Below are 22,666 nucleotides of genomic sequence, written 5' to 3'. Positions count from 1 at the left end.
CAAACCACTACAAACCCGTTTGCTTGTATTTCCTTTTCGTTAAACTCCGTAATCTTCAACTTTTCACCAGGCTGGATATAACAAAGGATCACCATTCCAACAGGGCCTCCCTTACAGTTGGAATGTATGACTGAAATGTATCTAAATTAATCATTGTCTCTTCAGATAGGCGAACTAGGAATATTATTTGATGCACAGTGGAAAATAGTTTAACCTCAGTGCTTCTTAAGGGACTACCCTTTTTACAGATCATACTTAAAGCAAGCTGATCACTTACCAGAATATCTTTTACTTGAAAATTCAAGAAAAAGAAAAAAACATGGAAATACATTCATCATTAATAAACACTTTTACACTGCTAGAAGGAAATGTTTATCTTATGGGTAGACCACTTGAAAAAGGTCAACTTAAGCACCCAAAAAAAACTGAGTTAGGAAATGCCTCATTAGGTTAGCAACAAGCATTTACAATGCAACAGTCTCGCCTTTGCAAACGTTATAGCTAATGGCATTGTAAATGACATTTTTTTAAATTTATGTGTTGGTTTTGAAAACAGATAAATAAATGGCATTGTCATTTACAATGCCAATAGCTTAATCTCTCGAAAATGCGAGACCTATTGCATTTGCACCCACACACACACAGAGAGCCACACACACACACATGGATGTGGTGGATGTGGTGGTGGTGGATGTGGTGGTGGTGGATGTGGTGGTGGTGGTGGATTTGGTGGTGGTGGTGGTGGATGTGGTGGATGTTGTGGTGGTGGGTGTGGTGGTGGATGTGGTGGTGGATGTGGTGTTGGTGGATGTGGTGGTGGTGGATGTGGTGGTGGCGGTGGATATGGTGATGGATGTGGTGGTGGTGGATGTGGTGGTGGATGTGGTGGTGGATGTGGTGGTGGTGGTGGATGTGGTGGTGGATGTGGTGGGTGTGGATGTGGTGGATGTGGTGGTGGTGGATGTGGTGGTGCTGGAAGTGGTGGATGATGTGGTGGTGGTGGATGTGGTTGTGGTGGATATGGTGGTGGAGGTGGATGTGGTGGATGTGGTGGTGGATGTGGTGGTGGATGTGGTGGTGGTGGATGTGGTGGTGGTGGTGGTGGATGTGGTGGTGGTGGTCATGATGGTGGTGGATGTGGTGGATGTGGTGGTGGTGGATGTGGTGGTGGATATGGTGGTGGATGTGGTGGTGGTGGATGTGGTGTTGGTGGTGGATGTGGTAGTGGTGGTGGATGTGGTGGTGGATGTGGTGGTGGTGGATGTGGTGGTAGATGTGGTGGTGGTGGATGTGGTGGTGGTGGATGTGGTGGTGGATGTGGTGGTGGTGGATGTTGATGTGGTGGATGTGGTGGTGGTGGATGTGGTGGTGGTGGATGTGGTGGTGCTGGATGAGGTGGATGATGTGGTGGTGGTGGTGGTGGTAGTGGTGGTGTTGGATGTGGTGGATATGGTGGTGGATGTGGTGGTGGAGGTGGATGTAGTGGATGTGGTGGTAGTGGTGGATGCGGTGGATGTGGTGGTGGATGTGGTGGATGTAGTGGTGGTGGTAAATTAAACGGTTTATTTTCATTGCTACTATTAAGACCAGCCCTCCTCCTGCCCTGCTCGTCTCTCACCCTCCTCAACACGTCACCTATTGCATTTGCACCCACACACACACACCCACACACACACACACACACACGCACACAGAGCCACACACACACACACATGGATGTGGTGGTGGTGGATATGGTGGATGTGGTGGTGGTGGATGTGGTGGTGGTGGATGTGGTGGTGGATGTGGTGGATGTGGTGGTGGATGTGGTGGTGGTGGTGGATGTGATGGATGTGATGGATGTGATGGTGGTGGATGTGGTTGTGGATGTGGTGGTGAATGTGGTGTTGGTGGATGTGGTGGTGGTGGTGGATGTGGTGGTGGATGTGGTGGTGGTAGATGTGGTGGATGTGGTGGGGGTGGATGTGGTGGTGGTGGATGTAGATGTGGTGGTGGTGGATGTGGTGGTGGTGGATGTGGTGGTGCTGGATGTGGTGGATGATGTGGTGGTGGATGTGGTAGTGGTGGATGTGCTGGTGGATGTGGTGGTGGATGAGGTGGTGGATGTGGTGATGGTGGTGGTGGAGGTGGATGTAGTGGGTGTGGTGGTAGTGGTGGATGTGGTGGATGTGGTGGTGGATGTGGTGGATGTGGTGGTGGATGTGGTGGTGGATTTGGTGGTGGATGTGGTGGTGGTGGATGTGGTGGTGGAGGTGGATATAGTGGATGTGGTGGTAGTGGTGGATGTGGTGGATGTGGATGAGGTGGATGTGGTGGATGTAGTGGTGGTGGTAAATTAAACGGTCTATTTTCATTGTTACTATTAAGACCAGCCCTCCTCCTGTCCTGCTCATCTCACCCTCCTCAACACATCACACTGCGCTCTCGGGGCTCTCACGTCTCCGATGCAAATTCCTCCTATGCCCTGCCTGCTTGCTGCTTCTGCTGAGACACACACCTCTGGCTTCGCAAACCTAACATTTGTCTGTTAGGCAATTGGCGTCTAAAATACCACAAAGCGTTACACCGGACAAAGCCCACTGGCTCGCAGGCAATGTGTGCCAGTAGGCACAACGCCGAGGGAGGAGGTGTTTTAACACAACAAAGTCAAGAGTTAGTAAAGGGGAGTATCTGATGTAACATTGCTGGATTTCCTTCAAAGTAAACAGGCATCCCAGCTCAACGTAAAGACGTTTGATAAAAAAACACAAAAACAAATCCCATTACAAGTATATGTGGATCGCTTTGCAGTGAATTAAAATACAAAGTACACAAAGATTGCAGCCAAACTAGAATACCTTAGCTGAATTTGTATTAAATTCTACCGAGATCGCAGCCTAAGATGAATACGACCGATAAAGAAGCCAACAAAAATCATCAAAAAACGTGCACCCGGTTTGCATTGTAGTAAACAAAGATTGCAGATATACGTTAATCCCTTAGCTGGATTTGCTTCAAACTAAACTGACATCTCAGCTCAACGTAAAGACGTTTGATAAAAAAATAAAAACAAAGCCCATTACAAATATGCGGCTCGCTTTGCAGTGAATTAAATAAAAAAGTACACAAACATTGCAGCCAAACTAAAATACCTTCGCTGAATTTGTATTAAATTTGACAGAGATCGCAGCCAAACATGAATACATCTGATAATGTAGCAAACAAAATTTATCACAAAAATGCCCCCTCGGTTTGCATTATAGTAAACAAAGATCGCAGCCAAACATTAATCCCTTAGCTGGATTTGCTTTAAAGTAAACAGAGATCTCAGTTAAACGTAAAGCCCTTCGAAAACAAAAAATAAAACAAACCCCATTACAAATATGCGGCTCGGTTTACAGTGAATTAGACAACAAACTAAATGGAAATCGCAGATAAACTAAAATACCTTCGCTTAATTTGCATTAAATTAGACAGAGAGAGCAGGCGAATATGAATACGACCGATAATGAAGCAAACAAAAATCATAACAAAAATGCGCCCTTGGTTTGCATCATAGTAAACAATTAATCCCTTAGCTGGATTTGCTTTAAAGTAAACAGACATCTCAGCTAAAGGTCAAGCCCTTTAATAAAAAAATCAAAAAAAAAATCCCATCACAAAAATTTGCATTTGGTTTGTATTAAATTAGCCAAGGAAGTACATAGAGCTTGCCGCAAAACTAAAATTCCTTCGCTGGATTCACAGCAGATGAAGGTGGAGAGCACCGCCTATGTCTTGGTGTATGTTGGTCGACCTAGTATACCCTGTCTGTATTTAAGAGCTTTGGCAGTTTTTTGATCCTGGGCAGGCAGCAACGCCTAGAGTCGGAGACGCTCCAGCCAGGGGGACCGCAGCAGGCCCAGAGATGCGATGGTACGTGGGGGGTAGACTCAAGACCGCACTACCAAACTGAAATGATGGTATCTGAGGCCGCGCATGCAGGTCTGTTGTAGTCACGTGGGGGGTCCCCAGTGGAGCCGGTGTGAGAAGGGGGACATCTTTGCAGTGAGGAGTTGCTTCACTTTGCCCCCAGAGTGAATTAGCAGGTGATCTCACATGGCCCTTTGACTGGGCCTCCGAAGTAGATGATATTTGTCACATACGCTGCGAGTAACTCACAGCTGTATCACAGTGGGGTGACGGCGCCAGTGCACAGGGGCGATACAATGGTACGTGGGGGTAGACTCAAGGCAGCGGCACAGAACTGAAATGATGGTGGCTTAGTCCACGCAGGCAGGCCCGTTATAGTCACATGGGCGGTCCACAGTGGAGCCAGAGTGAGAAGGGGACGTTCTCTCAGTGAAAAGTGGTGTCACTGTGCCCCCAGCAGTGGATTAGCAGTCCATCATGTATGACCCTTTGTCTGGGCCTCTGAAGTATATGATGATTGTCACTCGCGCTGCCATCACCTCACAGCTGTATCCCATAAGGAAAGTGGAAAGCAAACAACGAGACACCGTGTCTCAAAAAAAAGAACAGGAAATGCATTGCCTTAGAAAACAAAGGCAGAAAATAAGCCCCGTCCTTTTCAGACTGGGCGCCCGGACTTCCTGCTTGGGTAAAAGGTTCCTTATCTTCTTTATGGGGCCATCTGAACCCATAAGGAAGATAAGAAACCTTTTACGCCAGCAGTAAGTCGGAGAAGTCAATCTGAAAAAGACGGGGCTTAAAGAGAAAGAAGAACATCACTAGGACCTCTTCTCCAATGGCTGGCCACCGTTTAGGAGGCCAGCTAATGGAGAAGAGGGGCGGGGCTTAACCTCACCAGTGATGTTCTCTCTATCTCATTAAATCTCGCCAGCGAGATTGCGCAAGCGCAGCCACCGCAGGCTGAGACCTAAAAACGGGCTCTGTGAAAAGTTCAAAGGCAGCTTGCTCAAAGCGTCATATGTGTTCATAGGACTCATCTTTAAGTTATACTCACCTCCTACTACTGCAATTGCCTTCAGATTTTTGAGATGGGAATGTCCCCTGTGTGAAGTACTGGCATACTGACCTTATTGTTAGTAAAGACATCAAGATCATTTAACACAGGCATAGAGCCTACATTATCTTTGCCAACGCAAGGTCCAGACCCCGTTTGGTGACCTAGAAAGGTGCACTAAGCATGCCCCAATAACGGGTATAGAGCAACCGTCCTTGTCGAATCATATTAGGTGGTGACAGCAGCATACTGAGTTTTTATGAGTTATTAGTGTGACCAGACTTTTTTAATCTGTGTCACGCAGAGTGTGGTCTCCTGATACCTCTCTTGTAAAATCTCACCATTATGTGAATCTCACATCCTTGCGCTGGCATTACATGTGCATGCCACATGTGTGTATGTGCTGCATATTTATGGCGCATGTGTGGTAGTCAGACTCTATGTGGGGCGAGAGCCTGAGTACAGAGACCAGCGGGATCCATTTTGAATTCCCCTGGTTTATCATGGCACAAGATGGATGACACATTCAGCTTCCCCAGATGGTGAAATTGTCTGACCTGCATTCCTGTTGCTGAAAACTGGAGACCTACACACTGAGGATGTAGTGAGCACTCCCCTTAGGAATTCAGTGAGGACTTTGCTAGCATAGGGCAGCTAATTAGGTCTTCCTGAACACTGTCATTTAATAGCTGTTTTTGATGGCGAGGAAGGATCCAGGCAGGGCCTGTCCTTTTCTTTGTCCCTGATAACTGCTTTAGGGAGGGATGACAGCCTGGTTATGAGATTTCACACTTCATTGTGAACTTGATTTGGATACTACTGCTTGGAGCCAGCATCATTTCTTTCTGCTGTGACAACTATCTCCCTGCACAAAGGCGGTGTCTTAAGTGCAACCAAAAGATGACATTTTAAAAATTAAATATTTTTTATTGGTTTCACAATACAGTACATTTCCCAACCATTATTATCACTGTATGATATGTACAGAAACACAGGATGATTTTCTAACAGGTTTGAACACATATTCCTCAACAACCCCCACCCACCTGGCTGCTCATACGGTGATGTAGTTGAAAACTCATTATCTATTAATATAAAGCATGTGGCCTATGTTGCAGTGCTGCGCAAACATGTTGCTAGATTATTTACTTTCATGTCTTTAGTCTCAGTGCCTCGTTGGGGTATAATATCCCAGTATTTATTCTATTCACATTGACCCATAGCCCAAATCCATTGGTAAGATTTTTTTATACTTCTCTAATGTGTCCCTCCAACTCCATGTTGCCAGGTCACCCTCCAATCGTTATCCTGTCTGACATGTATTATCCTAACCTCTTCGGCCACTGCCCACTTGGACACATCCAGCAGCCATTCCACATATATGGGTGGGTGAGCATTCATCCATTTAATGGCAATCCTCCTTCTAGCCAGCCCTAGCATCAAGAATTTGCGTACATTTTTTTTGAAGGTCCTGATATCAAGCCCAGCAATATTTCCAGTGGAGTGCCTGTGACCTCCCATCCTGTTGCCACTTTCAGACTTCGAAGAACATCCCACCAGAAAGACCCCATGACTGGACGGCTCCATACTACATGCACAAAGTCCGCCTCCGGTACACCACACGGAGGAGACCTTTCCAACCAGAAGGGATAAATAGTGTGTAAGGTTTTAGGAGAGAGGTATGCCCGGTGAACATAATTATGCTGTGTGAGCTTAAAGTGTTCATATGAGCTCACCGTGCGCGTCTCCGTGTATACCCTGTGCCATTCCCGTGGTGGTGGCTCACTCTCGAAAACCTCTTTCTATCTACTGATTGCCCTTGAGGCTATTTCCATCAAGTCATCTCATAGGGCCCTATAGATATATGCCATGAGTCTTCTTCCCCAGTCAGATCTATCAGCCTGTTCAGCTTTTGAGAAAACAGGGCAAGATCTTCTGCGCTGTGGTCGATATCTTGGTGTATTGTAGGTATTCTACAGGACCCAACGTGAACGAGGCAATCGCGTCATTTTGAGCTGCCAGTAATATAGAAACCACCTTACTTGCCGTATCAGACATTAGATCCTTGGTGGGCCAAGGAAAAGCTGCTGTATTGATCCTTCTGGACCTAGCGGCAGCTTTTGATACTGTATCTCACAACCACCTGCTGCGTATCCTACACGAAAAAGGAATACATTCACAAGCTATACAGTGGTTCTCCTCTTTCCTTCTAAATAGAATACAAAAAATTAAAATGGGCCCCTTTTGTTCCAAAAATGGAGTCCCACAGGGAGCCTCTCTGAGCCCCACCTTTTCCAAATGCCTATGTCTCCTCTTTAGCTGTGATTAGCAGGAAATGGGGCTTTGATATCTGCCCCTACATGGATGATATGCAGCTGCCTATTGCCTTTGAAGGAAAGCATGAGGACACCAAAATAAAGTAATTGTCTCACAGAAACAGCAACCTGGATGATGCAACATTGCTTGAAAATCTGTGATCTTGCTTTTCGGTGGAGCACACTTAATTTGGGACAACAACTGGTGGCGCCGATCACTGGGAACCATCCCAGAACCCAAGCGAGTTGCAAAAATTGTTGGGAATACTGTAGTGTAGTTCCTATATTCCCAATAGGCTCTGCGCATTGGAATAACATAAACGATAGTTTAGATGTAGGACTGAGGTCAACTAGGTCTCTACTGAATATGTTAGACTTAATTAGGTATGCCAGCTAGCTCAGAGGTCACTAGAAACTTTCTCGAGTGAACAGGAAGGAGTTAACTTTCCTGAATAGACAAGAAGGGATTAGTTTCTGACAATCGCATAAACATGACAACTTTGCTCCCCCCAGAATAAGGAGTATATCTCCAGAGTCGTGGAAAACAATAGACAACTATTTCACACAGTCAATCGTGCATGCTTAGTTTCACCAGGAGTGCAGAGAAATAGAGAGACGGGCATTTTCAATAAAAGTTGTTATTTATTGAGCAGTCCTCTTTCTCGTGCAAGAGAAGTGAATTGCCACAATTGCAATACTTGTCATAAAGTAAAATGCGTACAGTAAAAGAAGTATTATGAAATAATACTGTAAAAGCATTTATATGGTTTCTAAGCCATAAGATACTTAAAACGGATAAAATATATACATACATAAAATCATTGACTAAACGTACTCAACTGGTGCTTCTAAGATACGCCTACCCCGGTGTACCTAACCTAAGCCTAGTACGTGGGAAGGAGTAAGTGAGCTGCAGTTTAAGTTAAGATAGTTTTGCCAAGAATCTGAATCAAGAATTCTCTGATGATCTAATCAGCTCCGTACCTTGGTTATAGAATGAAGGAGGTATTGTATCTCTTTCTCAGGACTCGATCTCCCAGCAACCCGCTAGGGTGACTGGAAACAATGGAGCTGGATTTCTCAGCAGGAGAAAAGACAGCGTCTCTCTCAGTGCGTCAATGGGAGGGTCGGCTTCCTACGGCTCTCGTTACAGCTGGGCTTCGGGTAAGTAGATAGCCGATCTGCTTCAAACCCCCGTGTGTCTGCTTAAGGCAAACGCTGGTATATTTATACCTGGAAGGTGCCGAGTTTGACGTAAGGTTGGACATAAGACGTCACTAAGAGCTTACAGTTCTTTCAGGACTCCAGGAGTTCTTGGACAAATCAAAACAAAAGCAGGGGGGATTTCCCGGGCTGCTGGAGGCTTGGTTTGTTTAAAGAACGCGTTGTACTTTCTAGGAGTCTATGGGAGTAGCCTTGCCGTATTTGGACTGCCTTGGCTATGACTAAATATGGATATGATTCTTATGCCTTTATAAGGACATGATTTGTTATAAACGCATACGGGCATGAATCAGGAATATTTAAATAGGGTCCTAGATACGTTCACAACACCCACTCCACGTATAATGTCCATCATTACTAAATACTAAGCAATACTAAACATATAACGATGCATGTGTTTTCCAACCCAACCCAAAATACATAACTTGCATTTGAAATGGTATATGGTATATACACGAAAAATGAGTATTTGTACTGTACGTTTTTCAAGCAGTGGTATCATTCAGATAATGCATACATAAATATTGGCTGAATGAATTGCGAAAATTACATTTATGAAACGGCTCTTAATACAGAAGAGAAGGTCGAGACCATTTCATCACATATTTATACAAGACTGTACATGTGCTAGAGGCTGAATCAAAATATTGTCTCTAGAGTTTCAAAATAGAAATCTTGTTCTCTAAGAATAGTTCTACTTTAAGCAGAGTACCATGTGCCAAAAAAAAAAAGTAAATATTTTGGAAATGGAAAAATAATTTCGCTTTCAGGGGAAAAAATAGTTCCAATTGTTTTCAAGTAGTGTTGTTTATCAAAAACTGAAGGCCGAATTCAGAGTTCAGGGAACGCTGTGTGCTTGTTATTTCAAAAGTTATTCTCGTTGTTAGGAGAGAACATCAAATCAGACAGGCTGGCGAAAAATTCGTCTACAGCAGTAGGTGAAAGTTGGACCAGGTCCGAAAAAGTAGAAATAGTGCATATGTGAGACTCATTGCCATCATCGATGTCTGGATCAACAATGCTCACTGAAGGTTGTACCTGTGTGCCACCATTATCTCGTACCTCACCGCCACCTAGTCGTAATGGTGAGGTCTCAACGAATGCCGTCATCAGAATAGGGAGCCGCTGGGGACAACACGTTGCATGAGCCATTACCAAACCAAGCAAAGTATCGATATCCAAAGGTACTGTTGATGGTAGTGTAAGACAGACGTTCAACACGCATTCTTCTCCGCATAGCAGGCATCGAAGCACAGGTAAGATGCAATCTTGCCAGATTGGTCTGAATGAAAGAAACCAGGTAGTATTCAGATTTCTTAGCTTCGCCAAGCCGAGGACCTTAGTATTCCTTTCTCGGTATCTCATCGCTAGGATCGTTTCTTCCATTGTTGCCTGGGTTTTGTCTGTGACTTGACTTGCCATATCGGAGCAGAAGGAACAAAAATAAAATTCCTGCTACGAGTCCCAAAAGAAGAGGCAGGCCGCCGAACACAGAGTGCACGAGATTCGGGAAGATGTTCAGGACTGCTTCAAAGGGTGCTATTAGTCCCGAAAAAATTGTCTTAACTACATGTGCGATGCCACTGGTATCAGACATGTATAAGATTTGACCTAACATATCTGCGAAATGCATGGGGCAATTGGTTGATAATAATGTATGTATCTCTGCCGCTGTCCTTGCAACTTGCAGATCATACGTCTCTTTGGACGAGGTTAAAGGCACAGTTGTCTGTAAAAGAATAGACTTCATTCTGCTTAAAGTATCAATTCGAATAGAAGAGATATTCAGAGAAGGCCATATTGCTGCCTCCATGTCTGGTTTGCTGTTTGGATACAATACTTGCATACAGCAAATGACCCTGGAAGTAACGCTCACAAGATAGGCTATTCCTGGAACCATGCCACAACAGCTTTGGTCACTTATTATAACGTAGCTGCCTTTGGAAAGCTGTCTGAAAAAAGGCTCTATCTGTGTTGCAGGGGTGCCTTGCAGGTGACATGAAAGGTTGTTTGATGAACATTCGCAGGCTCCATGCAAGTTAATACCTTGACACAGAAGTGTACCGCTTAGTGAATTTTTACAGTTGTTACCACTAAGAAATACCTCTTTTTTCCCTTCACTATAACGTTTATGTGTATAAGGTAATTTCCAGGTTGACTTGATGTAGTCTTTACCCAAACTTTCATACAGGCCTGCTGGTATATACTTTTGGCAGTATTGAAACTGAAAAGTCGTTATCGGAATTGTGATTGTGCCATGTATTATCCATTCAATGACAGGTCGTTCTGACATTGTTAATGGAAATTTTTCTAGTTTTTCAATGCTCAGTACCGTATAGTCTGCTCCTTTTTGTGCCAAAGATATTTGTTTATCTGTAAGGTTAAAGATAGAAAATAATGACGTTTTGTTGATTAGACGCCATGTTACGTAGCCTGAACGCACATTTTGTAACGTCCAGCCTAGCTGTACAATAGAACGTAATTGGGACTGGCCATGTTGCAACATTAGCATATCCTGTTCTATTATATCAATAGCAGATGATACAATGCTGTCCAGTGAATACATTCTGGAGGACAGAGTTGTTAACCCATTGTCCACTACAGACAGGGATTTTTCCAACTTAATACGATCAATTTCTCGTATTTTTTCAGCAGTTTCAATTTGCATTACTTTCCAAGCTTCGTTGTAAGCAGCGTATATACCGGCGTATATGAAACGTTTTTGACGCTGTTTGCGAGGTCCCAATATGAAATCTCGCAAGTCAGCACCTTCTTTAAGTAAAGTCATGTGTTGCTTAATTTCCTGCAGTGTAGATTTATGTAGCCATTCGAGGCATAGTTTTCCTACACTGTATGTTGTAACTATCCTGGATGTTGTCTCTGGGAATATCTTGTGTCTGGCCTTGTCTGTTTATACCCCTGTGTTTTGTTCAGGAATCTATCTTGACAGATATTAGTGTCTGTGGGCCAGATCAACCATTTTTTCCAATCAGGATTTGTTCTGTTTTGGTGTAAAATATGGGATAAGTCTATCTCCATATCTGCAGTGCTATCACTATCAGGTATGGGCTTTGGAATAGACGGTTTGTTTAAGTCTTTTATCTTGGCTAAGCCAAGACAGGTTGTTTGTTGAATGGTGTCATTCAGGAATATTATCTGTTCTGGGATCATGCAGGCTCTAAATAATGATTCTAGACCTTGTACCTGCCCGTCTTTTTTTACCCCAGATGGTTTTTTTCTCAATGTTTTTCCAAAATTCAAAACAAAATGTAGACATTTTTTCATAATATTTTTCAGAATAAATCAATGTAGTACTTGTCAACATGTTTTTCATTCCTGTCTTATTTAACATTTTGAAATAAAACGTTTCTGGATCAGTGTTGTTAAACCCTGAAAAGTATGGAAATTTCTCATAAAATGTTTTTGAACTGCCTTTTGGCGGTGTTGGGCAATGTTCCCATTGATTATAAGTAAAAACATTTCTGGGAATAGAAGAATTTATGCAAATAGTGATGACCATAATGATTAAAACAGTACATTTCTTCATAATTCGATGAACCTTGTAAATAATCATGTTCTGTAAATTTTGCTGACATTTCTAAATCTGACATCATATTATTAATATTTTCAAAGTCCCAAACATCAGAGAAAGTACTAGGTGATACAAAGTCACTTAATGAAACCTTGAACTGGGGTGGATATTTCAAGAGTTCGACCGGGCCATAGATTTCATAATCAGTAGCGTCCCATGCTACACCACCAGGTATAGGAATGGCTGTGATGTTCACTGACGATAGTTCTCTTTTTTCAATGTGAGAGCATCTGTGAGGCTTTAGGACCAAGTTGATGTTCTGACTTGCTGTGTCCATTGTACTATATTTTCCATCAAAGATTTTTTCCAAAATTAAAACCAAAATGAGCCATAGTAGGAGGAAAAGTACACCAAACACAATCCATAATTCAATCCATGGTGAAATCAGGTATGTTTCTTTGAGTTGATGAAAGAGTTCAGTCATTTTTTCTTTGAAAGTTTTAGTTGCTGGCGTTTCTTCATGTTCACTTGGATCATCAGAAAAGTCATTGAAATTGATGAAGTAGCCAGATGCACTTCTGTCAATTGTTGGAATTGCTTCCGGATTTTCATTTATCTTTGGATATGTATGTTCAGAGGCTACATCATTGTAGATTGGTGTTTCTTGACGAAATGTTGCAATTTGGGTTTCAAGAGGCACAAGTTCCATGGCTTTGTTGCATAGTCCCTTTTTATTCACTGCAGGTTTATCAAATGTGATTAGTCTTTCAGTTTGAACCTCTTGTATTGTTGCAAGGTTTGGTCTTCTGCTACTTCTTGGGAGTCCACTGGGCCTACTACTTATTATTGGCCACATGATTGTGGGTTTACCAGGTCGATTGATACAACTCTGTTCTCCTTTTTACCAGCAAGGGGCGGTAGTACTACTGATCTTGTTCCGCTGACAGCTAAGACAGGTACTGCTTTTCTGTAAGAAGGCCCAAATTCCTTCTTCACCGCGACCTTTTCTCTGACCAGATCCCCAATCTTTGGAATCCAGACAGGTCTTGCTGGGATAGGTGGTTTTTCTTCAGTGGCCGTTGGCTTTAGCTTTATGTTACTTAGACTTCTTCTTGTTTCATTCAAGTCCTGTAAAACAGCCAAACGATCTTTGATATCACCACTGAAGTCTGACGATCAAGGTCATGAATGATCATTCTGGTACCAAACAAAAGTTCATATGGAGTGATACCTCCTAGAGAATTTCTTGGCAGATTATTAAGACTACGTTGGACACTTGTTAGATGTTTGACCCACCCGTCACCCGAACCTAATACCCTCGCTGTTATAAATTGCTTTATGTCACTTTTTTCCTCTCCACTACCGCATTTCCCTCGGGATGGAATGGACTAGAGTACGCAATGCAATGCCCATGCTGGTCATGGCCTCCTTGTAAGCTCGAGAGCTAAACGCAGGACCCTGGTCAGAATGTAGCATGCCAATTGCGTATGTGCCGATAAAGACTCGCAAATCTTTTATAACAGTTTTGGCGTCAGCCGAGCGCTGGGGCCACATCTAAATGAATCTCGTCTTAATAATTATGGGATCGCCTTTTTCCATGTGGATTTTTGCATATAGATAGCCTAATGCTTTCTAATAGAGGTGTCCGAGCTGGTGTCTGGTCCGGTTCACAACTGCGATCTCTATTGCAGTCCTGACAATTCATTGCAAAGTTGTAAATTTGCACTTTCATCCCCGGCCACCAGTATTGTGATTGTAACTCTATTAGAGATTTCAAGATCTCTTGGTGCCTCAGACCCATTCCCATGTGTGCTTCTTGAATCAAGTAAGCTCTCCGGTTCGTGTTTGGAAATACTCTATCCCCCACTCCAGGGATTCGAGCAAACGGAACGGAGTTCGCATCAATTACGTATATATTTCCGAGTGGATAATTTAGAGGTAACGCCGCATAGGTGCCTTCCATTGAGGCTTTTACTGCTAGTAGCGTTTCACCGTCTATCTGTTTTTAGAACGCTTTTTTGTGGCTACGGCAGCCGGTTTGACAGCTGCGGCTGTGGCTCTGTTAGCCAATGAATTCCCTGCAATGTGAATGCCATCACGTTGATGACTCAGTATATGTATCACATGAGTCTTTTGAAGTTCTTTCTGCAAAAGAACTACTGGTTCCCAAAGTTTTTTATGCTTTATTGTGGCACCTGTCTCATCTTTGTAACCATTTTTGATCCAAGTCTGCATGTCATTATTGTAAGACTGGACACAGTAATGCGAATCGCACACTATTAGTGTGGGGAATTCGCGATCGGCATTTTCAAGCGCCATCTTTAAAGATCTTATTTCAGCTTGCTGAGCTGTACAGTTTCTGAGTGATTCAGTTTTAGTGACCATCGGTCTAAATTTACCTAAGCGCCAGCGACCTTTAACAATCAGGCATGCTGCATTGTAAACTTGTTTTTTCACAACGTAGTGTTGTGCAAATCTGTCCGTGTAGATTACACAGGTGTATTGTTCGAGAGGCAGAATTTCGATTGACAGAGGAGATTCATGTTCGTATTCCAGATCGTCTAGTTTTTTCATTTTTGGATCAAATGCGTGTTTCACGTCTGTTGCAGCAAGAGAATTTTCCCATTGTATCCATTTTGTATCTAAAGCTTTAGCATTCGGAATGCTTGGTCTTGTTACTGCCTCAAGGGCTGATACTGCTGTTAAAACAGATATGCTCTTGCCTTGGGCTAGGGCTCTTTCTTTTGCTACAGCAGTTTGAACCGCAGTCAGATTTTTTTCAGCAGAACTGAATTTAATTTCAGCTTGTGTGTACAAGTGTGATTTATAAGCTATTGGTACTGATTCTCCCTCATTAGAGGTCAGGTACGTGAATCCGTATCTTCCTTGGATGACTCGGATTACAAAGTTGCGTTCGTTTGCGCGTGTTTGCAGTTTTGTTTTAGTACTATGTCTTTTTGTAATGAACGTAAAATTTCTGTGTGTTTTTGAGTCCAATTGATTGGTTTGAAATCAGGTTTTATTAATTCGTAGAGAGGTTTAACCCTCTCTGCATAATTTAGAATGTATGTTCTTCCAAAATTCAGGAAACCTAGAATTGATTGTAAGTTTTTCTGCGTTTTTGGAGCTTGGAGTACTGCACACTTCTCTAAGAAGTTGTCTGCTAGGCTTTTGCCTTCACCTGATAATTCATATCCCAAAAATAGGACAATGAGGTGGGCAATTCGTGACTTTTTAAAGTTGAATTTGTACCCTTCAGCTGCGAACCCAAGTATAATGGTGTTCACTCTTTTCAAGTATGTCTCCAGGTCGTCGTCTGTAAGATAGATGTCATCGACATAAGATAATGCCTCATCATCATACATTTGTAGTAACTCTGTTACCCTTGCTGAGAATAATCCTGGGCTGTTCTTGAATCCCTGTGGGAGTCGACAGAATTGTTCCTGTGCCCCCATTGTTGAGAAAGCGGTCAAATACCTACTTTCAGGTGCAATGTTTTGACAAAAGAAACCATTTGAGATATCTAATGTTGTTTTATATTTTTTGCACATGATGTTATTCATTAGTGCTGCACTGTGTGAGTTTTGTACTGCAAATGTTTTGCAGCATGAGTTTAGGTGTCTGTAGTCCAAAACTAGACAATTTGAATCGTCTGGCTTGGAGACAGGAAATAAAGAATTGTTAATTTGTGAGGTGCATGTTTCAATCACCCCCTGATATTCAAGTTGATCCAAGATCTCCCTGACTTGTTTTTTAGCTTCTTGCCTAACAGAATACTGCCTGTGTGCAGTCGGTTGATTTTTTAACTGAATTTTATGGTGAGAAGAATCCTCATCCCATCCTACATGATTTTTATATAATGCAGGGGCTTGGGCCACTGCCCATTTTCTTGCAAATGTGTATTTTTTATGAATTGGAATTTGATTTGAGAAGGCAGGCATAATCATTTCTTCGCCATGTGGGCACTCCCTGACAAACTCTGGTGGCCAGTCTTTTTCTGCTAGAAGGATATCATAGCCTTTCGAAAGATTATCCCAAAAGAGACCCTTTATTTTTCTAGTTTCGTCCCCCTCTATACGTAATGTTGTTTCATATAATTTATGGGGTATGCTAACTCTGGTGTCTGCAGTTTCCACTTGAATGTATTCATTCGTGTTCACTGTCTCCAGAAGATTCATCAGGATCTTTCGAGCTATGGTCACTTCTCCTGCGCTGTCTAGCATTGTCTGGGCCCATTCTCCGTTTTTCAGTTGTGTCCTCAGAATCCTCGGCATGTTTTATTTTAATACTAGCTACCTTCTTTTTTGGAAATTGTAATTTTTTACTTTGATGAGTAGGTTCCTTGTCTTTGGACTTGACGTGCTCTTCCTTGTGTTCTGACCGTCCTCTTCTTTCCGATTTCTGTGAGGAAGTCTGAAAAGATCGAGAGGGACGTGTATCATTATCTTGATATCTGTCAGGTTTTCTTAATTTATCCCTATCCCTAAGGTTGTATCTTTTCTCAGAGGGCTCCCTGTGGGGAGACTTGCCTCCTCGTTCTGGAAATCTATCTCTCCGTTGAGGAGACCTTCCTCTGGACTGAAACTGTTTTTCTCTGGGAGTAGTTTGTTTATTACCCTCCCACCTGTTTTTTGTAGTATTGAGATTATTCTTGATAAATGTTTTTTCAGGATTTTCAGTTAGTTGGGGTTTTAGTGGTTTACCACCCAAACTATCACTACCTAATTCTTCATAGGATTTTTCTATGATTCTGGCAAGTTCAAAAGGTTGTTCCGCTATATCTGTTTCTTTCAATTTCTGGTGGAAGGTTGTACCGTCAATTGTCAATTGAACTAATTCTCTATATGCCTTTGTTAATTCTTTTAGTTTAGCTAAAAGTTCTTTGCTTGACTTTTTTCCAGTGTCGGGATGTGGTGTGTAGCTGGCTAGAACCGGCCATGTGGCTCCTGGTCTACCTAGTGGACCGAGCCTGGTAATGTGATTTTGATGTTTTAGGGCGCCATTAAACCAGAGCAGGTGCTCTTGGTATTTTAGTGGAATTTCAACGTCCTCGAAAGGGGCGTATTCCGTTAGAGATTCCTCTATTTTGTAATAGTGGAAATCGTGTGTTATTGGATTTGCTTCAGGAAAATGTATCCATGAATAGAATAACTCTGTCTGCCGATATTCATGGGCCTCTACCACAAATATGACTGTACCACCTCTTGATGATAGTCCATTTTCTATAAGTTTAATAGTTATAGTTAACGTACGTTTACCGGAATGATTATAACATTCCGGTCTTCATTTTGGAGACTTGTGTCATCCGCTAGAAATTGAGTTGCTATTCTAGCTCTCTCCCTTTCATCATCACTTTCCACCATTTTACTGCCAGAAGTTTTTGTTGCAGAGCAAGTTTCAAGGAAACAAAGATTAGGTGCACAATATTTTGGAACACTGTATCCTTCAACGTTGACTAAACCAAAAACTAATACATAGGAATCTCTTCCTACTAAGTTCTGGCGGATATTAACCTTTTACCCACTCCAGACATCTATTGGAGTTTTTACGGGAAAAAGGGATGTGTGTGAAAAGCACGACTGAGTTACTCTAGTATCTAGCGTTAGATTATCACCTTACCAAACGTTGGGCGCCATGTAGTGTAGTTCCTATATTCCCAATAGGCTCTGCGCATTGGAATAACATAAACGATAGTTTAGACGTAGGTCTGAGGTCGACTAGGTCTCTACTGAATATGTTAGACTTAATTAGGTATGCCAGCTAGCTCAGAGGTCACTAGAAACTTTCTCGAGTGAACAGGAAGGAGTTAACTTTCCTGAATAGACAAGAAGGGATTAGTTTCTGACAACCGCATAAACATGACAACTTTGCTCCCCCCAGAATAAGGAGTATATCTCCAGAGTCGTGGAAAACAATAGACAACTATTTCACTTAGTCAATCGTGCATGCTTAGTTTCACCAGGAGTGTAGAGAAATAGAGAGACGGGCGTTTTCAATAAAAGTTGTTATTTATTGAGCAGTCCTCTTTCTCGTGCAAGAGAAGTGAATTGCCACAATTGCAATACTTGTCATAAAGTAAAATGCGTACAGTAAAAGAAGTATTATGAAATAATACTGTAAAAGCATTTATATGGTTTCTAAGCCATAAGATACTTAAAACGGATAAAATATATACATACATAAAATCATTGACTAAACGTACTCAATTGGTGCTTCTAAGATACGCCTACCCCGGTGTACCTAACCTAAGCCTAGTACGTGGGAAGGAGTAAGTGAGCTGCAGTTTAAGTTAAGATAGTTTTGCCAAGAATCTGAATCAAGAATTCCCTGAGGATCTAATCAGCTCCGTACCTTGGTAATAGAATGAAGGAGGTCTTGTATCTCTCAGGACTCGATCTCCCAGCAACCCGCAAGGGTGACTGGAAACACTGGAGCTGGATTTCTCGGCAGGAGAAAAGACAGCGTCTCTCTCAGTGCGTCAATGGGAGGGTCGGCTTCCTACGGCTCTCGTTACAGCTGGGGGTCGGGTAAGTAGATAGCCGATCTGCCCTAAACCACTGTGTGTCTGCTTAAGGCAAACGCTGGTATATTTATACCTGGAAGGTGCTGAGTTTGACGTAAGGTTGGACATAAGACGTCACTAAGAACTTACAGTTCTTTCAGGACTCCAGGAGTCTTTGGACAAATCAAAACAAAAGCAGGGGGGATTTCCCGGGCTGCTGGAGGCTTGGTTTGTTTAAAGAACGCGTTGTACTTTCTAGGAGTCTATGGGAGTAGCCTTGCCGTATTTGGACTGCATTGGCTATGACTAAATATGGATATGATTTTTATGCCTTTATAAGGACATGATTTGTTATAACCACATAAGGGTATGAATCGGGAATATTTAAATAGGGTCCTAGATACATTCACAACAATACTAATTGATAATGCACTGACAATGTAAGATCAAGATCAAGCATTGTGCGGCAAAAGCTTTGCTTCACTGAAACTACTACAAAGACTTTTTTCTTGAATACGCTTAAACTGTAGAAAGTCCATTACCCAGGCTTTATTTTCTAGTAGACTTGACTATGAGAATGTGCTCTATATGGGCATGCCCGAGTATCTTTTTTCCCGACTACAGGTGGTCCAAAATGCGGCTGCTAGACTGGTTTGCAATAAAAGCAAATACAGCTCGGCATCTGAAAGTTTGAGGGAACTGCACTGGCTGCCTTTATGCCAAAGGGCTAAGTTCAAACTCCTATGTTATGCACACAGAGTGCTACACAAGAATGGTCCCTGCATCTTGCAAAATAAGATAGAATTCTACACTCCCCCACGAAACCTGAGATCTCGCCATCATGCCCTGGCCAAGATCAAACTGACCAAGAGGGTCAGAGCAGGAGACTGGTCCTTTTCTAAACTAGTAGCCATTCACTGGAACGAGCTTCCACTAGATTTACACCTAACGGACGAATACCTGCCCTTTAGGAAGAAATTAAAAACTGAGATGTTCCTTAGAGCATAGCCAAAACTACCAACTAACATCTCAGCTGACACCTCACCCTAAACTGATCACAATTGCCTTCCCAATATCAGGATAATGCTCTCCCAGTGCCGTGATGTCCCTTGGGCTGAATATTTCACTTAACAAATATAAATACAAGGTTGAGATTTGCCATGAGACTGCACCTGCTGTTCCAATGTCCCGTCTGTAAACATCATAGAAAGGCTGCAACTACAACAGATGAGACCTACTGAAGGCAGCCTATGCACTGAAGTCTCCGAAGCTGTTACGTTCCAAGTGAGACTACAGCCATTGCATCTCTGACAGTTTAGAAGCCACGCCACAGGAGAAAGGCAGCTGCATGTCTGTCCCCCACCTGCCCATTCTGCAACTCACACTCTGCGGAACCCGATCAGCGGGGTGGGTATTGAACGGTGTAGCAGCTCATGATCATGAGTGTGATTTTAACCATGTATTGCATTCCCCTAACTGCACTCGGTAGCATTAAGTAACTCTGTATGATCAAAGCACTTTCTTTTATTCAAAAATCTGACACATGCCTGTACAATACATTATAATGTTTGTTGGTTGATTGTGAGTAAACATTGACTGCTTGCCCTTGCTTCATTGACAGTCAGGGGTGGAAAGGGTGTATAGGACTTACTTGGCAGAGCCTGTTTTCCAAAACACCAGTGGCAAATTACCTCAACCCCAAATGTTAGCGCCCAGTACCTCCCGTTAGGTTGTGTGTCCCCCACAGTTCTCCCAACCCTGGGAATTGAGTCTGACACATATATCACTCATTCAACAATAATAGGTAATCAAACCACTGTAAATGTTTTACCATACAGTCCAGCACAAAAAATTATATATTTTCTCAATACACAAGGTATCTCAAACACCAAGGGCCTGATTTAGAATTCGGCAGATGCGTTACTTTGTCACAACGGTGATAGATATCCTGTCTGATGAAATATAAATCCCATTACATCCTATTGGATTTATATTTTGGCACACAGGATTTCCATCAATGTTATGATGGAGCAACCCGTCCACCGAGTTCTAAATCAGGCCCTAAATGCCTAGTCCATTTGAATTTTGTGGATACCACATTGGCTGATTTCACCTAGAAAGCTGAAATCTGTGTATCAGTAACCCTGAAGCTGTCTATCTTACGACTTTCCTGCAACCAGGTTTCCTGTAACATTAACAATACTTTTTTCTCTAATTGGTCAGAAAACGTCTTCAGCCAAGCTTGCTTGAATCCAGTGGCTGAAGACGGCTGAAATGCCAGAAACCGGTCCTAGGAAGCTTGTTTCCGGTCCAGGGAAGGCATGGCTTGGCAGTTCGGGCTGGACTGTGCCCATGAGGCACAGGGTCAGACTGATTTGCATATGGCCATGTCTGAACTGGGGTGGCAGAGTGGGCTATAGAAAGGTGATGGATTAAACCCAGATCTGTTGACTGGGTGTGAGTATTTGATTGGTTCAGATGCTCCATCCATCACCACCCGCTTTTGTACCGCGCTGCTTCATTGCCAGCACAGAAGCTATTAATAATGTTAATTACAAGGTTATTCAATGAGAATCTCTCTCCTCATAATGTGTTGTGGTATCATCTAAAGAGGGCCCAACAGGCCAATGTTAGCCATTTCTAATGTTTTTCCAAAATATGAACTTCTAAAATGTGCATATCCCTGAACAGAATTGTAAGGACCATGTTAAAATGAGCAAGCAGTTCAATTTCTTCTAAATAGCAGCTGCCTTATTCAAAACAACCTTGCAAACTGAATAAAAATGAAACATTACTGCTAATACCCTAATCACTCTACCTGTATTTTAGGGCTTATTAGTTTCTATACTGCTTCGACCTTCTGCCTATTCAAGATAGGTAAAGAAGCATTTTGCCCTAAACATGGCAAATCTCAAACACTGTAACACTCCAAATTGCCACCACGGGGAATGGGAGAAACAAAGCAACAACTGTTTCCCTTTAACGCATATCAAGTCTAAGCACAGAGAGTGAAGGGTGGACAAACAGCTCAAATTTTATTTGAAAAAAAGAAAACCATGATAAAACATAAAATCAAGTAACAGATGATATCCCTTCAGATAGAGAGAGTGGGTCTGACAGAAAAGTGTGAGTCATCAAAATGGTGCTCAAATACTAAGGAAATGAATGCGTCTCTGAAATCCAAACGGTCCAAGCCCAGTCCATGATGAAATCACCCTGGAATTAAAAGACAACAATAGACAGTAGGACCTTCAGAACATCACTAACAAGGAGAGAAAGGAGGAAAGGGACCCCTGGTCCTTACTAGAGAAATGTTTACCTGACATACCGGAAATAGATTTCATGTAGGTTTTTGAAGTGTGTTAGAGCCATATAATGTTTTCTTCTGGGATGCAGCCTATTAGGCAAAATCCCACCAGCCTACTTTCAAGGTTCATCACGATGAGCATGTCAAATAAATTCACATGTCAAAAAAATTCACACAGTCACACACGAGATTTACACTCTGGTAGCTTATAGTCTTATTATTGCCAACCACTGAAGCGGGTGTGGCTTGCGGCAGCCAAGATGGCTGTGTCTTTCTAAGCTCCGTCGCGTCACCGGGAGGTTGCGCGATACTATCATGTGACCAAGCCTGTTTCTCTGACCGAAAATTCAAGATTATGCAGGCGGAATACCTAGAGAGGGCCACGAGCGAGTTTGAAGAGGCTGCGACGGTGTTTGAACAAACTACTCCTTCTGCAGCTTATCTCCTCAGGAATACTCCTCAAAATGGCGGCTCCAACACCCTGACTGAAACGGTGGAGCATCTCGGATAGGTATTCTCTGCTTGTCATTTCCAATTGACTTTTACCTGTTATTTCTAATCAGAGACTTTTTATATTTCGGCTCCTGCGCCACGACACAGCGACATTCTTTAGAACACCTCCGGTTATTTTGCCGCGCTTTATGTGTTCAATACTTTACTTCTGCAACCTTTCTCTGCTGCAGTGACTCACACTTCTCTTCTGTTTAGCGGAGGGTGCATGTATTGAGCGCCTGGTTATATACCAGTAAGTGCTTTGCTTTGTGCGCTCTGAACTGCTCATAAGGCAGTTTTTCCCAAGTGGCTCCTTTTGACCAGTGAAGTGTCTAGTGTACCGTTTGTG

The sequence above is a fragment of the Lissotriton helveticus genome, chromosome 6 (assembly GCF_964261635.1).
Source record: "Lissotriton helveticus chromosome 6, aLisHel1.1, whole genome shotgun sequence".
Taxonomy (NCBI): domain Eukaryota; kingdom Metazoa; phylum Chordata; class Amphibia; order Caudata; family Salamandridae; genus Lissotriton; species Lissotriton helveticus.
This window is presented reverse-complemented; position numbering follows the sequence as displayed.